The following is a 23,191-nucleotide window of genomic DNA, read 5'->3' as shown; positions in this document are numbered from 1 at the left end:
TGCATGGTGCAATTGCTGTTTACATATGACACCAGACCAACGCTTGCGTTCGACGTTGCGCCTTAGCAGGGGGGGACAGGGGTGTTTTTTTTTTTTTATTATTTATTTATTTTGCTTTTTTATTTTATTTTTAAACTGTTCCTTTCATTTATATATATTTTTTTATGATTTTTATTGTTATCTCAGGGAATGTAAATATCCCCTATGATTGCAATAGGTAGTGACAGGTACTCTTTTTTAAAAAAATTAGGGTCTATCAGACCCTAGATCTCTCCTCTGTCCTCAAAGCATCTGACCACACCAAGATCGGTGTGATAAAATGCTTTCCCAATTTCCCAATGGCGCTGTTTACATCCCGCAAAATCCAAGTCATGAAATGCTCGTAGCTTCCGGTGTCTTAGGCCATAGAGATGATTGGAGCCATTCTGGTCTCTGATCAGCTCTATGGTCAGCTGGCGGAACCACCGGCTGCATTCTCAGGTTCCCTGTTGGGACAGGAGAGCCTGAGAAAACCATGGAAGATGGTGCGGGGGGGGGGACATTCCCTCCCACTGCTTGTAAAAGTAGTCTAGAGGCTAATTAGCCGCTAGGATTGCTTTTACATAAAAGCCGACCGCTGGCTGAAAAGAATGATACCAAGATGATACCTAAACCTGCAGGCATCATTCTGGTATAAGCACTCAAAGTCCCGCAACATACCAGTATGTTGCTGGAACTGGTTGGGCATATATTGTAATTTTTTTTTCATGCAGCCTGTGGGCTGAACGAAAAAAAAATATTGATCGGTGGGTATGCCCACCATTAGATACCACCCTTCATCCACCCACTTTTAATGGTGGGCATACATGCACCATTTATATATGCCGAAGCATGGGGGCATCCTCCCGCAAAAGGTAGGAGCAGATCGCTCCTCCACCCCGTATGCCCCCATGCTTTGGCATGCCGCGTACATACAGTCAAAATTTCCGACGGAGGGCTTGCCCGTGGAAAAGTTTGAATGTATGTACGCGGCATAACTTTTTTGCGGGAGGATGCCCCCATGCTTCGGCATATATATATTTTAGGCACAGATTGTGTTAAATGTGTTATTTTTTGCTATTTTTTTTGTATTTGCTTTGCAGGTATGGTAAGTCCTACTGTTATACTGTAATGTTACTTTGTTTTATTGTTAACCATCATTTGCTTAGCAGGTACGCCATTCTGCTGCAGAGCGGATTTATTTATCTTGACAGCAACAGCGTTTGCTCCCACGATACGTAAAGCCGCGACTCCAGCGCTGTTGGAGGTGATTTCACCACCACAGTTAAAAAAGAGCATATATGCCGAAGCATGGGGGCATCCTCCCGCAAAAGGTAGGAGCAGATCGCTCCTCCACCCCGTATGCCCCCATGCTTTGGCATATATGCTCTTTTTTAACTGTGGTGGTGAAATCACCTCCAACAGCGCTGGAGTCGCGGCTTTACGTATCGTGGGAAAAGTGAGTAAAAGTCAAGTGTCTTAAAATCAACTGTTTCCACGTTAATGCCAGGTTGGCCAGTGAATGGGGGAAGTACGGGTTCTGCAGAAGATGTGGGCACCCAAATAGGATTGGCGAATTCTGCAGGAAGGGCACTATGGGTACGACGGGCCTGTCTTTGTCTTCTTCTTGGTGGCAGCGGGACACTACTTGTGCTTGCCACCTCGCCAGCTTGAACTGCACTTATGGGACTCGCCACGTCACCACGTGTTACTGCAGTGCTGGATGTACGTCCAGGGTGTACTAGGCCGCTGGTGCTTGCCAGTTCACCAGAAGGTTGAGCGGCTCTAGTACGTCTCTGCTCCATACGAGTGACCTGCGGTTCCTGCACCTCAACAACAGAATACATTCGGGATTGGGCACACCTGTTCTTAGCAGCGGCCTCATCTCCGTCGTCAGAGCTATCTGTCATGGAGCCGCTGTCCTCTACAGGATCGTATTCTGAGCCTGAATCTGACAGATGAGTGACGTCCTCTTCACTATCTGTCATGCTCAGAAACGTGTAGGCCTCTTCACTAGTGTACCTTCGCTTTGCCATTTTGGGCTCTAAATTTAGGGGTACACTAGTGAGACTCACAGGTAAAAAAGCACCTAGCCTGTCAGCGACTGTTTCAAAACGCTACAAAAAAAACTGTTAGCGATCACAGGGATCAAGCCTGACTCTGCGAACGCTGCAGTTATGTGTGTTGTGTTTTGTAAGTGACAGTGATCGATCGATACTGCACTTGGGTGGGCTGGGCTGGGCTTGGCGGAGGGGCTAAACGCAGGTGCTAGCGGGTATCTGGGCTGATCCCGCTAACAATGCGTTTTGGGAAACCTAAAATGCAGGCAACGCTAATATAGATCTGATCAGATACTATATTACTAAGGGAGGTGTATGCTTTGCGCGTGGGTGTTAGCGGTACTGGCACTAACCTGACGCTGGGGCGACGCAGGCCTTATCTGACCCTCAAACTTATATCACCCGCCGGGTGATCAGGGGGTTAAACCTTTATTAGGTAATAAATGGCGGGTGCCCTGAAACAAAAAAAAAATAACTAACCAACCAGCGTCACCTGTAACAGTTATATGGTGATCACTGGTGAAAGGGTTAACTGGGGGGCAATCAGGGGGCTATGCGGTAGTATATGGGGGTCCCTGACGCTATAAAAAGCTGCGGCGAACCTAAATACTTACCTGCCTAACTAGCGTCACCTGTGACACTAATACAGCGATCAGAAAAAAATCGCTTATTAGTGACACTGGCGACGGGGGGTGATCACGGGGTTAAACCTTTATTGGGGGGGTTAGGGGGGCACCCTAGAGCTAAAGGGGGCTAACCCTAACTGCCCTAACAGTTATTACAGTCACAAATGACACCAATGCAAAAAAAATAAAAATATGCACTTGGTGTCACTGTGACTGGGGGGGCAGGGGTGATTGGGGGGGTGATTGGGGGGTGATCGGGGGGGGTGAAAAGTGTGCCTGGCGTGTTCTACTGTATGTGTAGTGTTGGGTGCAACTCACCGATCCTCTCTCCTCTCTCCTCGGTGCCGGAACGAAAAGACCGACACGAGGAGAGATTACATCACTTCCTCTGCCTGTGTTTACAATACAGGAGAGGAAGTGATGTCACGAAGGATTTCCATTCGTCGGGAGTGATCGCGAGGGGGTGGCCATGAATGAATGGCCGTCCCCTCATCCCGGATCTCTCCCGAACGAATGCCGACCGCCGCTGGCACCGGGGGGGGGGGCCCGATCGGGCCCCCCACCCGCGGGCAGGCAGGGACTTATATATACGCCCATATGCCTGCCCGTGCCATTCTGCCGACGTATATCGTCGTGCGGCGGTCGGCAAGTGGTTAAAGAGGTGTTTATGTAATACCTCTCCAGACTCTGGTAGGTTACAGTGTCCTGGAAATCCTAGTTTTAACGCTTCTGTTGGCCAAAGGAGGAGCAGTGAAGGGGGCTGTCTCCGTGATGCATTTCAAATTTTATTAGTCCTTGGCGCCCAGGGCTGTCAGCTTTAACATCCCATCGGCAGTGTCTGTATCAAATGGTGGAAAATGACCTAGGGGCAAAAACAGACATGGAGAGCTTTCCAGTAGGTAATCCACTGGGTTTCTGGGTCATGAGAATAGACCACTGGCCAGAACTTGCCCCGTATGCTTTGAGCTGCTGGGCTGCCCTGCATTCAGCATGCTTTCTGAATGGGCATTCAGTGTTGCCAGAAGTTTTGTGACAGATAAAAGAGTGCCTCTGTCCACAGACTCCGTTGACCGGCTGACATTTATAATAATAAATATTTCCTGGATTAGCAGCAGCTATCAAGCCCCTGATGCCAATGTCGCTGATTAAGTGTTATTGTGATCATGAATCCTTGCAAGACTGTCTAGGCTGCCTAGCTTTGTGGGTGTTGATTTTATCTAGAAGTCATTTTTTTGGTATAGGTTTCATGGGCACAATAAACACCCAAGGACCAATTTTTTCCACACCTGTTTGACAGGCACATCAAATTTAATTTTTTTTTACAGTAAGGTCAATTCTTGATTTCATCAAGACTACCTCTAGAAGGTTACAGGGTGAAGGCACCAAGAACATGCACAGACCAATTTTTCGCAACTGTTTGACAGGGGCATAAATTTTCAATTTTTTTACAGCAAGGCCAATTTTTGCTTTCATCTGGACTATCTCTAGAAGGTCACAGGATGAAGGCACCAACAACACTGAAAGACCAATTTTTCCGCAACTGTTTGACAGGGTCGTCAAATTTAAATTTTTTACAGCAAGGCCAATTCTTTGCTTTCATCAAGACTACCTCTAGAAGGTTACTAAGGCATCAACAACACCCAAAGACCAATTTTTACACAACTGTTTGACAGGGGTGTGAAATGTAACTTTTTTTTTACAGCAAGGCCAATTCTTGATTTCATCAAGACTACCTCTAGAAGGTTATGAGGTGAAGGCACCAACAACACCCAAAGACCGATTTTTCAGCAACTGTTTGAAAGGGGCATCGAATTTCAATTTTTTACAGCAAGGTCAATTCCTATTTCATCAATACTACCTCTAGAAGGTTCCTTGTTGAAGCGCCACCAACACTCAAAGACCAATTTTTCTACACTGGTTACTTCTATCTAAGCCAAACACTCCCCGGTTCGGTTCGCACCAGATCCTGCGAACATATTGCTATATTGCTGGGTCAAGGATTAACACCTCTTACATGTTCCCTGAAAACAAAGAATGAAACTATATAATTAGAACAGGGTGAATGGATCCACCACTTTTCCATCTCTTGTCCTGTTTTTGGACAATCGACATCTGTCCTGACATATCCCATAATGTTTGAAATAAGATGAAAGTAGAACTATACTTTTTTTTTTCCATTTTGGCTATAGCAAGGGAGGGTCATAGCCCCTGTTTTTTTTTTTTTTTTGCCTTCTTTGTCAGATTGGGAAGATCTCCCTTCACTTCCTGTCCCATAGCCAAACAGGAAATCCCTGCAAATTAAGGGAATTTCTCGGGGACCCCCAGGTCACCAGAACTAGTATCCCCAATGGAAGATTTCCCCTGTATTACTTTCCTGGGGGCAACCCAAAATTTTGGGATTTTCTTTTACTTTTACTTTCAATGAAAATGGTAAACAGGACAAATAGAGAGGGTAAATCTCCTTAACAGGAGCACAAACAGCAATAAAAACTGATGTATTTTTGATGTTTTTAGTCTTTGTAGACATTGGGCTTATTACACATGCCCCAAAAAAAGATAATTACAGTACAAAGAGAGTATGTAGTACATCCCAAATACTCTCTGCCCACTGCCTAGCTGCTCACTGCACTTAAGAACAATTCCTGAAAGTCAAAATGAGCAATGGGAGATGCTGTCAAAAAATTGATCATCTAACACAGTATTTATAAATGCTGTTCAGACACAATAGAGACATTTATTTCTTTATTTATTTCTTTATTTTAATTTTTTAGTTTAGCCTAAATAAGCCCTTAATTCCTTCTTCCCCTGATTGATTTTCTATATTTCTAACCATTACTATTTCAACTTTTTAATTTATATTTGTTTTGTTCATTATTTTTTTTAATGTCACATTAAAATAAAGTTCAAAATTGAAAAAAAAGCCTTTTACATAGTAGGTGAGGTTGAAAAACTCCATCAAGTCCAACCTATCTCTGTGATTATATATCAGTATTGCATTGTATATCATTGTATGTTGTAGTCATTCAGGTGCTTATCTAATAGTTTTTTTAAACTATTGATGCCCCCCCGCTGAAAGGGAATTCAACATCCTTGCCACTCTTACAGTAAAGAACCCACTACGCAGTTTAAGTTTAAACCTCTTTTCTTCTAATTCTAATGAGTGACCACGTGTCTTATTGAACTCCCTTCCGCAAGAAAGTTTTATCCCTATTGTGGGGTCACCAGTAAGGTATTTGTAAATTGAAATAATATCCCTATGACTCTATGAGACTCGTCTGATCACAGATAGGAGTAAGGGGTCGATCCTGACCCCTTACCACATGATCAGCTGTCACCTTGCGCTGATAGTGGGAGGAGAAAAAAAAGCAGATCACTGGTGGTTTTCAGAGGGACATCAGTCCCAATCAAGGAGAGTTGCCGCCAGCTCATCTGTGCCCACCTGTATCATTTACCAGTGCACAACAGTGCCACCTACCAGTGCACACAGTGTCACCCATCAGTGCCCACAGTGCCACCCATCAGTGCCCACAGTGCCACCTATCATGTCACCAATCAGTGCCTCATCAACAGTGCTGCCTATCAGTGTCACCTACCAGTGCCCCTTCACTGTCACCTTCCAGTGCCCATCAGTGCCATCTATCAGTGGTACCTATCAGTAACACCTATCAGTGCCCTTAATTGCCCATCAGTGCCATCTTATCAGTGGCCATCAGTACCACCTTATCTGTGCCCATCAGTACCACCTTATGTGTGCCTATCAGTATTGCCTTATCTGTGCCTATCAGTGCCAACCAGTGCCGCCTCATCAGCGCATATCAATGAAGGAGAAAAATTACCTGTTTGCAAAATTTTATAAAAAACTATGAAACATGATTTTCCGCCTTCTTTTGTTTGTTTAGCAACAAATAAAAACCCCAGCTGTGATTAAATGCCACCAAAAGAAAGCTATATTTGTGTGAAAAAAAAGATACAATTTTGATTTTGGTACAGTATTGCATGACCGCGCAAATGTCATTCAAAGTTCATCAGCACTGAAAGCTGAAAATTGGTCTGGGCAGGAGGGGGGTTTAAGTGCCCAGTAAGCAAGTGGTTAAGTAATGCAAAGTTATTGCTGAGTCAATAGGCCCATAGTAGAAATCTAAATTCTAAAAATTACTCAGATCCATATGGGGTGTACAGGCGTGAACGCAAAACGGGTTAGTATTAGATTTTATACTTTTGATCTAACGAGTGAAATTTTAGCTCTTCTTTTGCTTTTTTAAAGACTCTTAAGCTGGCCATAGACAGTTCGGATCTTGGCTGGTTCAGCAGGGTCTGGACAAGATTCGAACGTTATATGGGCAAGCTGTTTGTATTCAAGTTAATCAATCAATCAACTTAGGTACAACCAGTATGTCAGAATTTTCATGCGATTATTGCTAGTTGCTGTAGCCACGGCAATAATCACTAAATGTTCTACCGGTGGGGGCAGCTCCCCATGCCCGCCCCACTAGAAGAACACAATAGCTCAGCGTGAGGCATTCCCATATTAAGACCCCTTTCACACTGGGTCGTTTTGCAGGTGCTATTGCGCTATGCAAACTGACCTGAAACAGCCGCTGCTGTGTTTCCAGTGTGAAAGCCCCCAGGGCTTTCACACTGGAGCGGTGCGCTAGCAGAACGGTAAAAAAAGTCCTGCTAGCAGCATCTTTGGAGCAGTGAAGGAACAGTGTATACATTGCTCCCCCCCCATTGAAATCAGTAGGGCTGCACGGCTATACCACTGGAAAAGCGCTACTGCAGCAGTGCTTTGCGGTGGTTTTAACCCTTTCTCGGCCGCTAGCAGGGGGGAAAACTGCCCCCGCTAGTGGCTGAATACCGCCGCTAAAACAACAGTAAAGCGGCGCTAAAAATAATAATGTGTTACCGCTGACGCCGCTCCCGCCCCAGTGTGAAAGGGGCCTAACAATGATATTGTTGATGGGGGAATCAAGGGATTTTTGACAACCCGTGGTTGCAGAAAAGAAAATCGTCTATGGCTGCTTTTAGTTTGCTTCTGTGATGATCGAAGTCTGTTGTTTGCAAAATGTAAAGAGTTAGCCCTTGTACACACGGTCGGATATTCCGATGGACAATGTCCGATAGTGTGTCGGCTCCATCAGACTGTTTCCGTCGGAACATCCAGCGGACCAAGTTTTACAGCTAGGCTATAAAATTTTCCAACAACATAATCCGATCACGTCAGTTCCGATTGTGTGTAGCCTAGTCCGACGGACAAGGTGCCAAACATGCTCACAATAAAATTCTGAGACGGAAGTGCTCGCTCAGGTAAAACTACCGCTCGTAATCGATATAGCACATTCACACTGCAATGTTAAAAATTCTTTCATGCAGCGCATTCTCTTTTTCTTCACAATGCTACAAGAATGAATTTGTTTTGATGCTCATATTCACAGCAAACTTATTTCTTTATTCTTTTTACTAATTTCAGCAATACAATATTTAAATTCGTCACATCTACCCAATTTCTTAATTTTTTTTTAAATTTTGTGGTTGGTTTTTTTAACCACTTTCAGACCGGACCATTTTGCTGGTAAATGACCAGAGGTCTTTTTACACTTTGGCACTGCACTGCTTTAACTGGTAATTGCGCGGTCATGCAATGTTGTACCCAAACAAAATTTGCATCCTTTTCTTCCCACAAATAGAGCTTTCTTTTGATGGTATTTGATTGCCTCTGCGATTTTTATTTTTTGCGATATAAACGTAAAAAGACCGCAAATTTTGAAAAAAAATGATATTTTCTACTTTTTGTTATTAGAAAAATCCAATAAACTCAATTTTAGTCATACATTTAGGCCAAAATGTATTCAGCCACATGTCTTTGGTAAAAAAAAAGTCAATAATTGTATATTTATTGGTTTGCGCAAAAGTTGTCACATCTACAAACTAAGGTACATTTTCTGGAATTTACGCAGCTTTTAGTTTACGACTGCCTATCTCATTTCTTGAGGTGCTAAAATGGCAGGGCAGTACAAAACCCCCCCAAATGACCCCATTTTGGAAAGTAGACCCCCTAAGGAAATTGATAAGAGGCATGTTGAGCCCATTGAATATTTTATTTTTTTGCCTCAAGCGATTGAATAATGACAAAAAAAAAAATTTTTTTTTTTTTTACACAAAGTTGTCACTAAATGATATATTGCTCACACATGCTATGGGCGTATGTGAAATGACACCCCAAAATAAATTCTGCTGCTTCTCCTGAGTATGGGGATACCACATATGTGGGACTTTTTGGGAGCCTAGCCGCGTACGGGGCCCCGAAAACCAAGCACCGCCTTCAGGCTTTCTAAGGGCGTAAATTTTTGAGTTCACTTCTCACTACCTATTACAGTTTTGAAGGCCATAAAATGCCAAGATGGCACAAAACCCCCACAAATGACCCCATTTTAGAAAGTAGACACCCCAAGCTATTTGCTGAGAGGCATGTTGAGTCCATGGAATATTTTATATTTTGCCACAAGTTGCGGGAAAATTACAAACTTTTTTTTTTTTTTTTCACAAAGTTGTCACTAAATGATATATTGCTCACGCATGCCATGGGCATATGTGAAATGACACCCCAAAATAAATTCTGCTGCTTCTCCTGAGTACGGGGATACCACATATGTGGGACTTTTTGGGAGCCTAGCCGCGTACGGGGCCCCGAAAACCAAGCACCGCCTTCAGGCTTTCTAAGGGCGTTACAGTTTTGAAGGCCATAAAATGCCAAGATGGCACAAACCCCCCCCAAATGACCCCATTTTGGAAAGTAGACACCCCTAAATTTAGGGGTACACTAGTGAGACTAGGTAATAAATGGCGGGTGCCCTGAAACTATAAAAAAATAACTAACCAACCAGCGTCACCTGTAACAGTTATATGGTGATCACTGGTGAAAGGGTTAACTAGGGGGCAATTAGGGGGCTTTATGCGGTAGTATATGGGGGTCCCTGGCGCTATAAAAAGCTGCAGCGAACCTAAATACCTACCTGCCTAACTAGCGTCACCTGTGACACTAATACAGCGATCAGAAAAACGATCGCTTATTAGGCTGGGTTCACACTGGAGCGATGCGGGAACGCCACGAATGCGCGGCGGGTTCCCGCATCGCATGCCTCCCGGCGGCAGTTCACACTGCCCTATGCGAACTGCTGGGAGTGTCAGTGAAATGTTACTGACACCCCCAGATCAGTTCGCATATCGCAGTGCGATCTGCAAACTCGGATCGCATGGTGTGAACACCCATGCGATCCGATTCTGCTGCGGGCCAAAAAAAGGGTTCCGTGCGAATTTGCGGCGGGTGCGGCGAATGGCTGAACTCGAATCGCACAGAGATCGGATGTGATTTGCACTGCAGTGCGGTGCGAATCACATCCGTTCTCATAAACCGCTGCAATGTGAACCCAGCCTTAGTGACACTGGCGACGGGGGGTGATCACGGGGTTAAACCTTTATTGGGGGGGTTAGGGGGGTACCTTAGAACTAAAGGGGGCTAACCCTAACTGCCCTAACAGTTATTAGTCACAAATGACACCCGCCGGGTGATCAGGGGGTTAAACCTTTATTAGGTAATAAATGGCGGGTGCCCTGAAACTATAAAAAAATAACTAACCAACCAGCGTCACCTGTAACAGTTATATGGTGATCACTGGTGAAAGGGTTAACTAGGGGGCAATCAGGGGGCTTTATGCGGTAGTATATGGGGGTCCCTGGCGCTATAAAAAGCTGCGGCGAACCTAAATACCTACCTGCCTAACTAGCGTCACCTGTGACACTAATACGGCGATCAGAAAAATGATTGCTTATTAGGCTGGGTTCACACTGGAGCGATGCGGAAACGCCGCGAATCCGCGGCGGGTTCCCGCATCGCATGCCTCCCGGCGGCAGTTCACACTGCCCTATGCGAACTGCTGGGAGTGTCAGTGAAATGTTACTGACACCCCCAGATCAGTTCGCATATCGCAGTGCGATCTGCAAACTCGGATCGCATGGTGTGAACACCCATGCGATCCGATTCTGCTGTGGGCCAAAAAAAGGGTCCCGTGCGAATTTGCGGCGGGTGCGGCGGGTGTGGCGGGTGCGGCGGGTGCGGCGAATGGCTGAACTCGAATCGCACAGAGATCGGATGTGATTTGCACTGCAGTGCGGTGCGAATCACATTCGTTCTCATAAACCGCTGCAATGTGAACCCAGCCTTAGTGACACTGGCGACGGGGGGTGATCACGGGGTTAAACCTTTATTGGGGGGGTTAGGGGGGTACATTAGAACTAAAGGGGGCTAACTCTAACTGCCCTAACAGTTATTACAGTCACAAATGACACCAATGCAAAAAAAAAAAAAAAAATGACATTGGTGTCACTGTGACTGGGGGGCAGGGGTAATTGGCGGCGTGATCGGGGGGTAAAGGGGGGGTGTGAGTGTGCCTGGCATGTTCTACTGTGTGTGTAGAGTGTTGGTGCAACTCACCGATCCGCTCTCCTCCGTGTCGGAACGAAAAATACCGACACGGAGGAGAGAATACATCACTTCCTCTCCTGTGTTTACATTACAGGAGAGGAAGTGATGTCACCGGGGATTTCTATTCGTCGGGAGCGATCGCGAGGGGGTGGCCATGAATGAATGGCCGCCCCCTCGTCCCGGATCGCTCCCGACCGAAAACCGACCGCCGCAGGCACCGGGCGGGGGCCCGATCGGGCCCCCGACCCGCGGGAGGCAAGGGACGTACATGTATGTCCTTATGCCTGCCCGTGCCATTCTACCGACGTACATCGGCGTGCGGCGGTCGGCAACTGGTTAATCAGCATCTCCTTTTTTGACAGTTTGCTCATCTTTGCATTTTTTTTGGTGTGTTTTGTGTGTCAGCTTACCACAACACCATTATTATCTTTTTAATTTATTGTTTTCTTTTTTAATCTGCAGGAGGTTGTATGGTGTTGGTGCCCCTTCTTAATTTGACTTTGTATTTTTGAAATGTACCTGCCTACTCACAAATAAACTGTCCTTTTTGAAGTAACACATACACAAGTATTTCTTCAACCAAAAAAAAAACTTTATTTAGGTGTCAAACAAATAAACAGGAAGGCAACGCTGGAGAAATTGGTCAATTTGGCGAAGCCTTTGGCCCCCAGGGCAGACATGAACTAATTAGAAAATGAAAAATTGGTGGCCTGAGGAGTACATATCTCAGGGAGAGCAGTCTGGTCCAGAAGTCCAAGAGATCAGGAAGAACAGATGGCACCTATGTCCCCAGGCTGTGGTTCTACAAAAGGCTGCATCTTCTGTCAGACCAGACTGAACCCAGGCCATCACTCTCTAGTCTTCCTTAGGCACTTCCCGCCAGGCTTCCTTCTAGGCTGTGGCTCGTCTCATATAGTTGTGACAGGAAGAGGAGGGCGATGGTGGATCTCCCGGCTGCCACTTGCCACAGCCTCCTCCTGGCTGAGGTCTTCCTGTGTATGAAAATGGGACATAGTTTTAGTTTTTTGGTCATCAATCCCACAATTTTGTGCTCATGACTGTTGCAAATTGAATGTTACCAAATAGAACAGACTATCACTCTGAGCCCAGCATTTTTCACTCCCTGTCCCAATCATTTTTGGTCACTACTGTCTATTGAGATGTAAACCACTTTGTTAAATCACAACTTACTATTCAATAATAACATCTAGTTAACATCACTTTACCTGTCTCAAGCTGGGCCCCTCCACATGTTGTTGCCTGGAAGGCCCAGGTTGGACATCAGAAGCCTCAGCTGGGGGTGAAGGAAGCCTTGAAGGAAGACTGGAGAGTGGTGTCTTCTCTCCCCTGTGAGGGGATGTAAATAAGGAATACTTAGCACACAGAGGGCAGAAATAGGAATATGAAGACTCGGGACGTCTGAGGACACCAGGGACCCCACACCTCCCAAAGAAGGCGAAATTCCAACACCAGAAGCAGAGGAGGAGAAGGAAGAAGGCGAGATTGTTGAAGTTGGACAAATTGTCACCACAACAGGTGAGTGTCAGAGACCACAGCTTATGGTAAGCTAATCAATGTATGTTGGCATATTTATAATACATGGTGTGTTTATTTATTTTTTTAGGTGGAAGAAGAATCACATTTTACCAGTGAAAGTGCCCAGATCCTGATTGGGGAGATAATGGGGTGCAATCACGATTTAAAAAATATACAGAAAAACATCAATGATGTTCAACAGAAAATGAAGAACATCCTTGATGTTTTGGGGAGAGTCTGAAACACCCCAAACTAGCTAGGGCTTTTTTTTTTGTTTTTAACAAACAAATTTGGAAGAAGCACACAGTGTGTCAACATGTACTATCTCCCATCATGGGGGATCAATGTACGTGTTTTGTGGAAAGTGGCTGAGATGAAGGGGTTGCACCCCCAAAACATGTACATTGATATCCCATGATGGGAGATAGCACATGTTGACATTAGACATGGGATCAGGAGGAAAATGGCCACTTTTGTATTCTCAATGTGTGTGCATCTTCCAAATTTGGCTTTTCCAGGGGTGACACCCCATGTGATGAAGGCAATATCAGCCCAGTTTGTACATACTCATGTCTGATATTGTCTTCACTTTTCAAAGTTGAACTTTGTAAGTTCCTGTGTTCTGTATGTTATGCTTTGATACATGCCTGTTTACACAAAAACGCCAAGTTACAAAAATGTTACCGAAAATAATGTTTTCTATACACCAAATATTTTGGTTTGTTGTTAAACCCTTTCTTAAACGCACATGTGAATGTGCTTTGATTAAAAAGGGAAATTATCAACAATGTGTGGCTTCCTTTTTCAATGTGCAAAAGCAGTATTTGGAGTAAAGTTGTTGTTTTCTGTAGCAATGGGTGTTATTTACTAAAGGCAAATCCACTTTGCACTCCAAGTGCAGTTTCAGGTGCACTCTTGCAGTGCACTTGTAGTGCATAGTGGATGTGCCTTTAGTAAATAACACCCACAGTGATGTTTACATTTCCCCAATCACGTCATTTTCCAGACCCCACATATTTCTGGCATGGTGCTGAAAATGAGCAATATTTTTGTCAGTAATGCACTACATACATTAGCAACAAAAACAAGGTGTGTGTGTGTAGCAGACCCACAACATAATAAGATTATCTGAAGAAGACACTGTCACCTCATCTCGCTCAGAACTTGGGTTTGCACTGTTGTAGAAAAAGGCACAACAAAAAAGCAAAAATACCTATGAGACACCTAAAACCAAGCCAAGCAGTAAATGAAAACAAAGATTAATGTAGTTTTAAAGAAAAATGTATTAAAAAAATGCCTCTCAGACATTGTCTGGCATATCAATGGCCCCCTACCCACAAAGTACTCCATGTATTGGGTTCTAACCTCGCGGGTGCTTTGGGGGGGCAAGCCAGGACGAGCAGCTTCAAGGGACGTGAGATTCTCATTTTCAGGCAAGTCTGCATCTGAGCCAACTGAGACCACATAGTTAGCTGAATGTTTTTTCAAAAAATTGTGCAGAACACAGCAGGTAAGCACAATGTGATTTAGTTTATATTCCGCCATGTGGATTGGCGTCAAAAATAGGTGGAAACCAGCTGGCCAGTATTCCAAAAGTGTTCTCCACCACTCTTCTGGCTCTGGCCAGCCGGAAATTAAAGATCCTCTGATCCGGGGTGAGGGTCCTCATTGGAAAAGGCCGCATCAGGTGGTTTGCCAGGGCAAACGCCTCATTCACAACCAAAACGAACAGGAGTTCTTCTACATTCTCCTCTGGGGGTGGCAAGCCCAGACTGCCACTCTGGAGACGCCAGTAGAATACCGTCCGTGCGAACACTCCACCATCCGACATCCGGCCATTTTGCCCCACGTCCACATAAAGGAAGTCATAGGTCGCTGACTCCACCGCCAACATCACAATACTATTAAACCCCTTGTAATTATAATAGTACGGCCCAGAGTTGGGGGGTGGGACGTGTTCCCCATCAATTGCACCTCCACAATTGGGAAAGCCCCAATGGCTGGCAAAGTGAGAGGCCACAGTCTGCCATTCCCGTGGCGTTGAAGGAAACTGTGGAGTGAAACAAGACAAAAAATGTGTCATTTTGCACATCAACATTGCAAGCAGATTAGACACAAACATTTTTGGCCAAGATCAGTATAGCATTTTGGGAAATGAGTATTTAAAGCCTAAAGTATAAGGTCCCCTTATTATTAGTGAGTCATCACCCCCCATCCCTCCCCCACCCTCTACCCCCCATCCCCCCATCTGATGAGCCCTTGCAAAAAAATGAGGGGGGGATGTTTTGGATAGGTAACCCTCTCCACTTCATTGAGAGCTGAATGCATAAATAATATGTGATACTTTGGGCAGCCCCTCCTTACTTACACACCGGACAGGTAAGAAATGTCATAATACCAAAAAAAAATGGAAGCACATTTTGACATTCTGCTATTACCTATCAAGATAATAATAGGAGGAAAAAAAACAAGAAAATGTAGCATTTGAAAGTATTGAGGCAGGCCATTGCACTACATGCTTTGGTGAATTTGTCCATAAATCTGACCAGAAAAAAGATAGGTAGAGTGTGTATTGGGTTTGGCAAAGTCAGCAGATAGAGGATTGCTATCAGCTGACCTAGCAGTTGGGGGGAGGGGGGTTCCTAATGAGTTTGGCCCAACCAAAAAAAAATATGGCACTCTGCATGAATTTACACACACATAACATTTCTACACATTTTAGGGGGTATTTAGGGGAAAGCAATACTATGGAGCTGACAAAAGACATTGCTAAGTGACTAGAATATATGTTTATGAGCCCAGAAGAGCATGGTGGGGAAGTTAGTGAAGGCTAATATGCATGAAGGACAAAAAAGGAACTTGAAAAGCTTCCAGCATGCATGAGGACAAAGGGGCACAGCATATGAATTAGACCATATTGCAATCATGGTAATTAGGAAATGAGGAAAGAAATACAAGACATTAGCAATCATTAAATACATAGAATGTGATGTTAAAGGAGAAAACTTACCTTCATATAGTCCTTCTGCAGGACCTAAATGATGGCAGAACAGGTCTCTGGAATAATGATCCCCAGAGCCTGGGGGGGAGATGCCTGTGGAGAACTTTAGGTCCTGAAGGCTTCTCCCAAAGGGTGCCGGACGTGGTGCTGAACTTCCCTTTTCTAGTCCCGTCGTACGCGGCTTACGTCACTGCATTCTTGGCAACCGGAACTTCCGACAACTTAGTCGGACCGTGTGTATGCAACACCACTTCTGGACCACTTCCGGACTAAATCCGTCGGAATTTATCCGACGGATTTGGTTGCCGGAATGTCCGACCGTGTGTACGGGGGCTAACTCCACTTTTGTTGAGGAAAAAAAATCCCCCTCTGGGTGATCTATGTACATTGCAGGGATTTTAACAAACTTTGTTGCAGATTCCTACCTTTTGTTATTCAAAGTAATCCCTGTGTCTGTGTCCATGTGATAAGTTAATTTAATGGGAGTGGATTCATAATTATCAATGAGCTGTGGCACCTGCAGGGCTCTAATGAGGAAAATTGCAGGGTCTGCATTCCTTTAGATGGGATTTCCTATTGAGAGCATCTCAGAAAAATATGTATTTTTTTTGCAGGGGATGCCTGATATCTGACTTGTATCTTAGTGTAGACTTCTGGGAAAATCAATGAGCCAATCACACAAGCAGGAAATGATGTTTCTGGGGGGACATTCTGTACACATTCTGTGTACAGAACGCCTCCAGGTAGCCATATTGCATTTTACAAGAAATTAAGACTGCAGATTGAAAAGGAAAGGTAATTTTTAATAACAAATTGGTTCATACTTTGCTGTTTTTTTTTCCTTCCTCTGGATCAACTGTGGGTATAGGATTGTGTTTTTTTTTTTTTTAAGGATACTTTTTTTTTTAGGATGCTTTTTGTAATTTATTTATTCCCTTTTATTGGTTAAACTAGATGGACTTTTCAACCAGACTAACAACTATGACTATGACTGACTAACTATGTAATTTCAATATGACTTGAGTCGCAATTGTATATGCTATATTATTATTTTTCTATTGTCACTTTTTTCCCCCCATGAAAATGGAGTTACCCTTTATTGTCTTATTTGCAGTATTTCATCTTAATGACTCCTCTCTGCTCTGCACAGCTCATTCAATGTGTTTTGCCAAAATGGTGAAATTTTGAAGAAATCCTCCCATTTTCACAGAAATTTGGGTGAAATTCAAACACTTATCTTCGCTCATCCCTAATCAGTGCAGCAGTAAATTAGCCGTCTGTATCCTTGTAACTGTGAAATGTATAAATGCGTTTTTATTTGACTTTTTTTTACACATGACCATAAAATGCAAATAAAGAAAGTATGTTCGAAACACCGTATATTTCTATTATTATTTATTAATTTCTATATAAGATCTGCATTCCATATTCTGGGTCATGTATGAGCTATCCTTCCTTTCTCATGTAGACTTAAAAGTTAAAAGTGTGTGCCAAATAAAGTCACGTGGGTAAATATTGTGGATATATAACTCAGTATTTTTTCATTTACAGTACCATTGCATATCTAATGTGTAAATAAATAAAGGATATATTTATCAGGCAATGCCTCACACAACAGTCATATGGTTTTCATGTGAAAAAGCTGCCTGTTATGCTGTATTTTAAAAGAAAATTATTTTTTTTGCCAAGTTTGTTATTGTTTTTTAACCACTTGCCAACCAGCTCACACACATTTATGTCGGCAAAGTGGCTCCTCCCTACAAATCGTCGTACCTATACGGTGGGTCCTTTAAGAGCCACAGCGCTTGCCCGCTGCACAGCTGGGGACCCGATGTGCGTGGCCACGATGTTCGTTGATCGGGTAGGAGAGACAGATCGTGTGTTCCTAGTAATAAGGAACAGTGATCTGTCTCCTCCTCCAGTCAGTCCCATCCCCCTACAATTAGAAACACTCATGAGGGAACACATTTAACCCCTTGATCGCCCCCTAGTGGTAACCCTTTCCCTGACAGTGACATTTGTACAGTAATCAGTGCATTTTTATAGCACTGATCGCTGTATAAAAAAAGTTTTAAAAATTAAATTTTTTTCAGGAGCAGTGATTTTAATAATGCTTAAAGTGAAACAATAAAAGTGTAATATTCCTTTCAATTTCGTACCTGGGGGGGTGTCTATAGTATGCCTGTGAAGGGGCACATGTTTCCCATGCTTAGAACTGTCCCTGCACAAAGTGTCATTTATGCAGGAAAAAAAGTCATTTAAAAGCACTCGCGGCTATAATGAATTGTCGGCTCCCCGTAATACAGAGAACAGTCATTGAAAGTCATTGATAAAAAAAAAAAAGTGTGGGGTTCCCCCCAAATTCAATTACCAGGCCCATCAGGTCTGGTGTGGATATTAAGGGGAGCTCCACGTCAATTTTTTTTTAAAAATGACGTGGGGTTCCCCCCAAATATCCATACCAGACCCTTCAGGTCTGGTGTGGATTTTAAGGGGAACTCCACGCCAAATTTAAAAACAATGGCGTGGAGTTCCCCCCAAAAATCCATACCAGACCCTTTATCTAAGCACGCAACCTGGCAGGCTGCAGGAAAAGAGAGGGGCAAGAGAGCACCCCGCCTCCTGAACCGTATCAGGCCACATGCCCTCAACATTGGGAGGATGCTTTGGGGGTCTGTGACCCCTCAAAGCACCATGTCCCCATATTTATGGGGACAAGGGCCTCATCCCCACAACCTTGGGGGGGCTTATCAGAATCTGGAAGCCCCCTTTAACATGGGGACCCCCAGATGCCAGCCCCCCCATTTGAAATGGTAAGGGGTTATAAAAGTACCCCTACCATTTCACAAAGAAAGTGTACTTTTTAAAAAAAACACACAGACACCGTTGGGAAAAGTCCTTTATTAAAAAAAAAAAAAAAAAGATTCCAGTGGTGGTAATCCACTCTTGCTATCCAGCGATGGCTGATCCCTTCTCCGGGGTCCAGCAATGCCTGATCTCTTCTCCGGGGTCTAGCAATGGGCAATCTCTCTCGATGGTCCAGCGCAGCGCATCCACCCTATCTCCTCCCTGTGGGAATCACAGCAGCCTGACAGGTCTTAGCTGAGGAGTATGGGGCCACGTGTCACCTGACCCCACCCCCTCTGACACAAGGGGGAACCCAGGCTTCCCCAGTGATGTATGGGTGACCCCACCCCCCTCTGATGTAATGCAGGTTTCCGTTAGATAAAACTCGAAGCTCATCCCTAATCTACAGCCCTTGAGGCGGAGGACTAGCACAAATGGAGTTCACAAATCCACAAAGGTATCCTTAATGTTGCACTGATTGAGGCAGGATAAAAAAGAACATGCTAGATGGTACTTAGTGCCAGAGTGCCTGTCAAAAATGTATCCGGGAACCTCACCCTCCTGTTTCAGGGGTTGTGGCCAGGTGAGTACAATACTACACATATGGTGAACATGCCCTAAGATTTGCAGCTTTTGAATGAGGGTTCATTCATTCATATATATGATCACAATGGGTAAAAATTAGTTTGTCGGGGACGCTAGTGTCATACACTTTATGTTCCTAGCAGCCAAAATTGCCATTGCCACAGCATGGAAAAGCCCTGTTATAGACATAGCATTGATGAAAAGCAAACTTACGTGGATCATGTTGAACGAAAAGATAGTAAGTGTTCTATGTGACAAACAATCCCTTTTTGATAAAACACAGTCCCCCTGGCTTGCCAACTTGCAGGTCCCCAATACATAGAGTTGTTTTTCTAGATGACCAATGGAGGGTTCCCAGGTGGATTTCCCTTTCTCTTATTCCGTTTCCTTCTTTTCTTTTCTCCTCTTTGTTTTGTGCCAAACTTGGAATTGTGTTTCTGTAGCCTCTTTGTAACACCCCTTTTTTAATTGTAACCCAGACTCTCCTGAGCATATTTTGGGGAATGTGGTCCCTCATATGGGACAGTTGCATGTTTGATAGTTGCAAGTGCCTTAACTATCACACAATATGAGTAAGAGGCATTATTGCCATCACCACTATTTCATTGTGATTATGTCTTCCTAATATTATGCATCCGACTCTATGTTCTCTCACATATGTATGTTTCATCAGGTGGTGAGCTGGATGGTAACCCTATAGAGTTTATTCAAACGCTTTATTAGTAGTCTATAATATATTGATATCCTTCCTTAGATACAAGTTTATTTATGTTAGAGGCCCCTACAGCAGACCTAACCTATAGGTTATGGTCCACACCAGTTCCTACTAAGCCTTGCCTTTGTATGTTTCCTCTGTTACATGCTTGGAGCAGACGAGTTTTGTTCACTGCTCCACTAAATGATCTTCTTTACTTGTTTTGCTAAAACAATAAAAACTATTGAAACAGAAATTGAAAGTGAATAGCAGATGAGAAGCTGCAAAGTATGCAGGGAATCCAGGAAATTCTGGAAAGTGATGGCCAGTAGCAGGCAACACCCACAACCAGAAAGGAGATTTTTCAAGAAAGGTCATATTGGATTGTCAAAAATAACTATTGCTTATATTGTTATTAGAATGCTGACATTTTAAAATTAAAGTGTGTGCTGTGACCATAGAACTATTTTATAGCTCAGCTTGAGCTACTGAGCCATGTAAATTACAGGCTTTTTACAGCAGGATGTAGGGAAAAACTGGAAAACATGTGCAAAGGTGCAGAGAACTTTACCTGCTGGCTGCCAATGAAAATGCTAAATATTAATATGCAATAGTTTACCAAAAAAATAAGGAAGAAAAAATAATTTTACCTTTTTCAGCCCTGACCATAATAAATAACAAATGGAAACATATTAAAAACATACATACAATACATATACTATAAATTCTCTTATGGATCGATTCAAATCCATCTGCTCTTGTGTATTAAAGTGGTTGTAAACCCTTACAACCAACTTTGACCTACAGGTAAGCCTAGATTAAGGCTTACCTGTAGGTCCAAGAAATATCTCCTAAACCTCCACGGTTTAGGAGATATTTGCCGAAAGACAGGCATCGCTGTCTACGGCGCATGCGATATGCCGCGAGTGGCGGCTCCCGTGCGCATGCGCGGGAGTGACGTCATCGTGGCTTCGCCGAATGACAGCGGTGGAGCAGCGAGACCCACCGAGAAGATGGATGCTCCAGACTACAGGGGACAGCGGTGACTTTGCTGGCTCCTGTGTCAGGTAAGTGACACATAATGGACTACTATGCGATGCATAGTAGTCCATTATGCTTTACCTTTGCAGGGAATAAAAGAGGATGTAAACCCATCAGGGTTTACTTCCTCTTTAAATTTATGCACATTAACACTTGCTATGTTGTGCACCATGCTAAGGAAGCTTATTCATTTTGGCAGACACAATGTACCTGCACCTTTTTTTTCTGATGTATTGCACTATACTGCTTGGCAGTATGTGATCATTATTTGCGGTGTGCAGTATGCAGGTGTGTTGTGGAGGTGTCTTGGGGGTAAACTTTTATGAAGTCGCATTGTACCAACATTCATTCTAAACATTGCGGTTATGCGCAAATTACTGCTTTGCTATGAAGTGAACTCAGCCTTGTGTACCCTGGGTCTAACACTTCTTCACCAGGGGGAGCTTTTGGCATATAAAAGACACCAGTGTAAACATAGAAGGATGCTGAAATCAGTGTTTATTTTAAGATGTCAAGTTGTAAAGCATCAGCTATAACAGCAAAAAAATTACTTGTGTATATAGACCCATTTTCCTAATATACTGCATGTACAACGGATACCAAGGTGCACATGAATGCAAAGGTGCCAAAGAATACTTTTTTGGCACCTTTATTGGTTATTAGTAGGATGGCATTCAGAATATAATTATTATTTGAAGCACGGGAAATGGTAATTCACTTTATAAACGTGGCATGCCATAAATAACCAATCATTTCTGTCCCAACTCTTTTAATTATAAATCAGTAGAAGATTAGCAGATTTATCATAGTAAATAATATTTAGCAACCTGGAATGACTTCATAAGTCATTTACTAATAGGGAATTAGCCAGTCTAAGTTCCAGAAGAGTGATACATTTTACATGAGGCGCTAAATTATTAGTATTAGCTAAATTAACTTAGTCCCTCAATAACTTATGCCTACCTTGAGCCAAGAGAAACATTGACTACAGTGTAGAGCATTGTTTAACTAGGCCTGAGGCATCCTAGACTCTGGAGCATTACATGTGAACTCCAACGTGATATGACAATTAGGGTTAGTGTTGAGTGTAACTAATTCTTGTATTACAGTGTTTATTAAAAACAGTCATATTCTTGTATTACAGTGTTTATTAAAAACAGTCATTATTCTGTCTACATCCACATATAGAATACTCCAGGCTGGCTTGGAAACATTTTGAAAAGTTATTCATTGTGGTTTCTTCATTTTGCCCATTTCATAAAGATGCCATTTAGTAGAGATTGTTGGCGCTTAGGGCATTTGAACAGACGTTCTATGTCAACATTAAGAAGTGCTTAACTACAAACTTCCTATCATTTCCAGAAAGGTTGTCAAATTGGAATCAAAACCTCTTGAAATAATTAATTGGTTCATAGCTCTTCGAGTTTTAAACTGCAATAAGATGGTGGTGAACACTGTGATTCACTTTATGTCTTAATGTTTGGATTAAAAGTGTATACATAACAAAAATGGTCTCTTTTCTTTTTGGTTTTGGATATCTTAGGGAAGATTAGAACCCTTACTGTCACCTGAACTAAAGAAAAGGATATGCGCCTGGGTGACAACTGTCTAAGCCCTTGTACACGCGGTCGGACATTCCGACAACAAAATCCATCTGATTTTTTTGGTCCGAAACTTGTGTTGCATACACACGGTAAGACAAAGTTGTCGGAAAATCCGATCATTCAGAACGTGATGACGTTATTTCGGGACTACGTTCAGGCTAGTAGCCAATAGCTTTGGTCTAGGAATTTGATCTGAGCATGCATGCCACTTTGTCTGATCGGAATTCTCTACAAACGATCGGACTTTGTCCGATCGGATCATGTTGTCCGAAAATTTTATAGCCCAGTTCTAAAACTTTGTCGGTCGGATACTCCAACAGAAACAGTCCAATGGAGCCCACACACGGTCGGATTATCCGACAACACGGTCCGATCGGACATTTTCCATCGGAGTGTCCGACCATGTGTACAAGGGCTAAGAGGAGAATTCCCTTAACTTTGTAGAGATTTCCTCTCAGTTCTGGTTGCATCTTTGGGACAGGGAGTAAAGGTAAATTTACCCAATGGGTCATAGCTAACAAAAAAAGTAAACTAGCAGGGGTTTTAAACTTTCTCCCAATATCCAAAACTAAAAAAACTTCGGCTATACATACACTTTAAAATTAGTTCATTTTTGGTATGGTGCTTAGTGGAAGACATGAGAACTGAATGATCTTAAAAGTGGGGCTATAAAATACCCTTCCTCCATTATTCCCCA

Source organism: Lithobates pipiens, unplaced genomic scaffold (assembly GCF_037356315.1).
Source record: "Lithobates pipiens isolate NorthernLeopardFrog02 unplaced genomic scaffold, aLitPip1_a1.2 Scaffold_23, whole genome shotgun sequence".
Lineage (NCBI taxonomy): Eukaryota > Metazoa > Chordata > Amphibia > Anura > Ranidae > Lithobates > Lithobates pipiens.
This window is presented reverse-complemented; position numbering follows the sequence as displayed.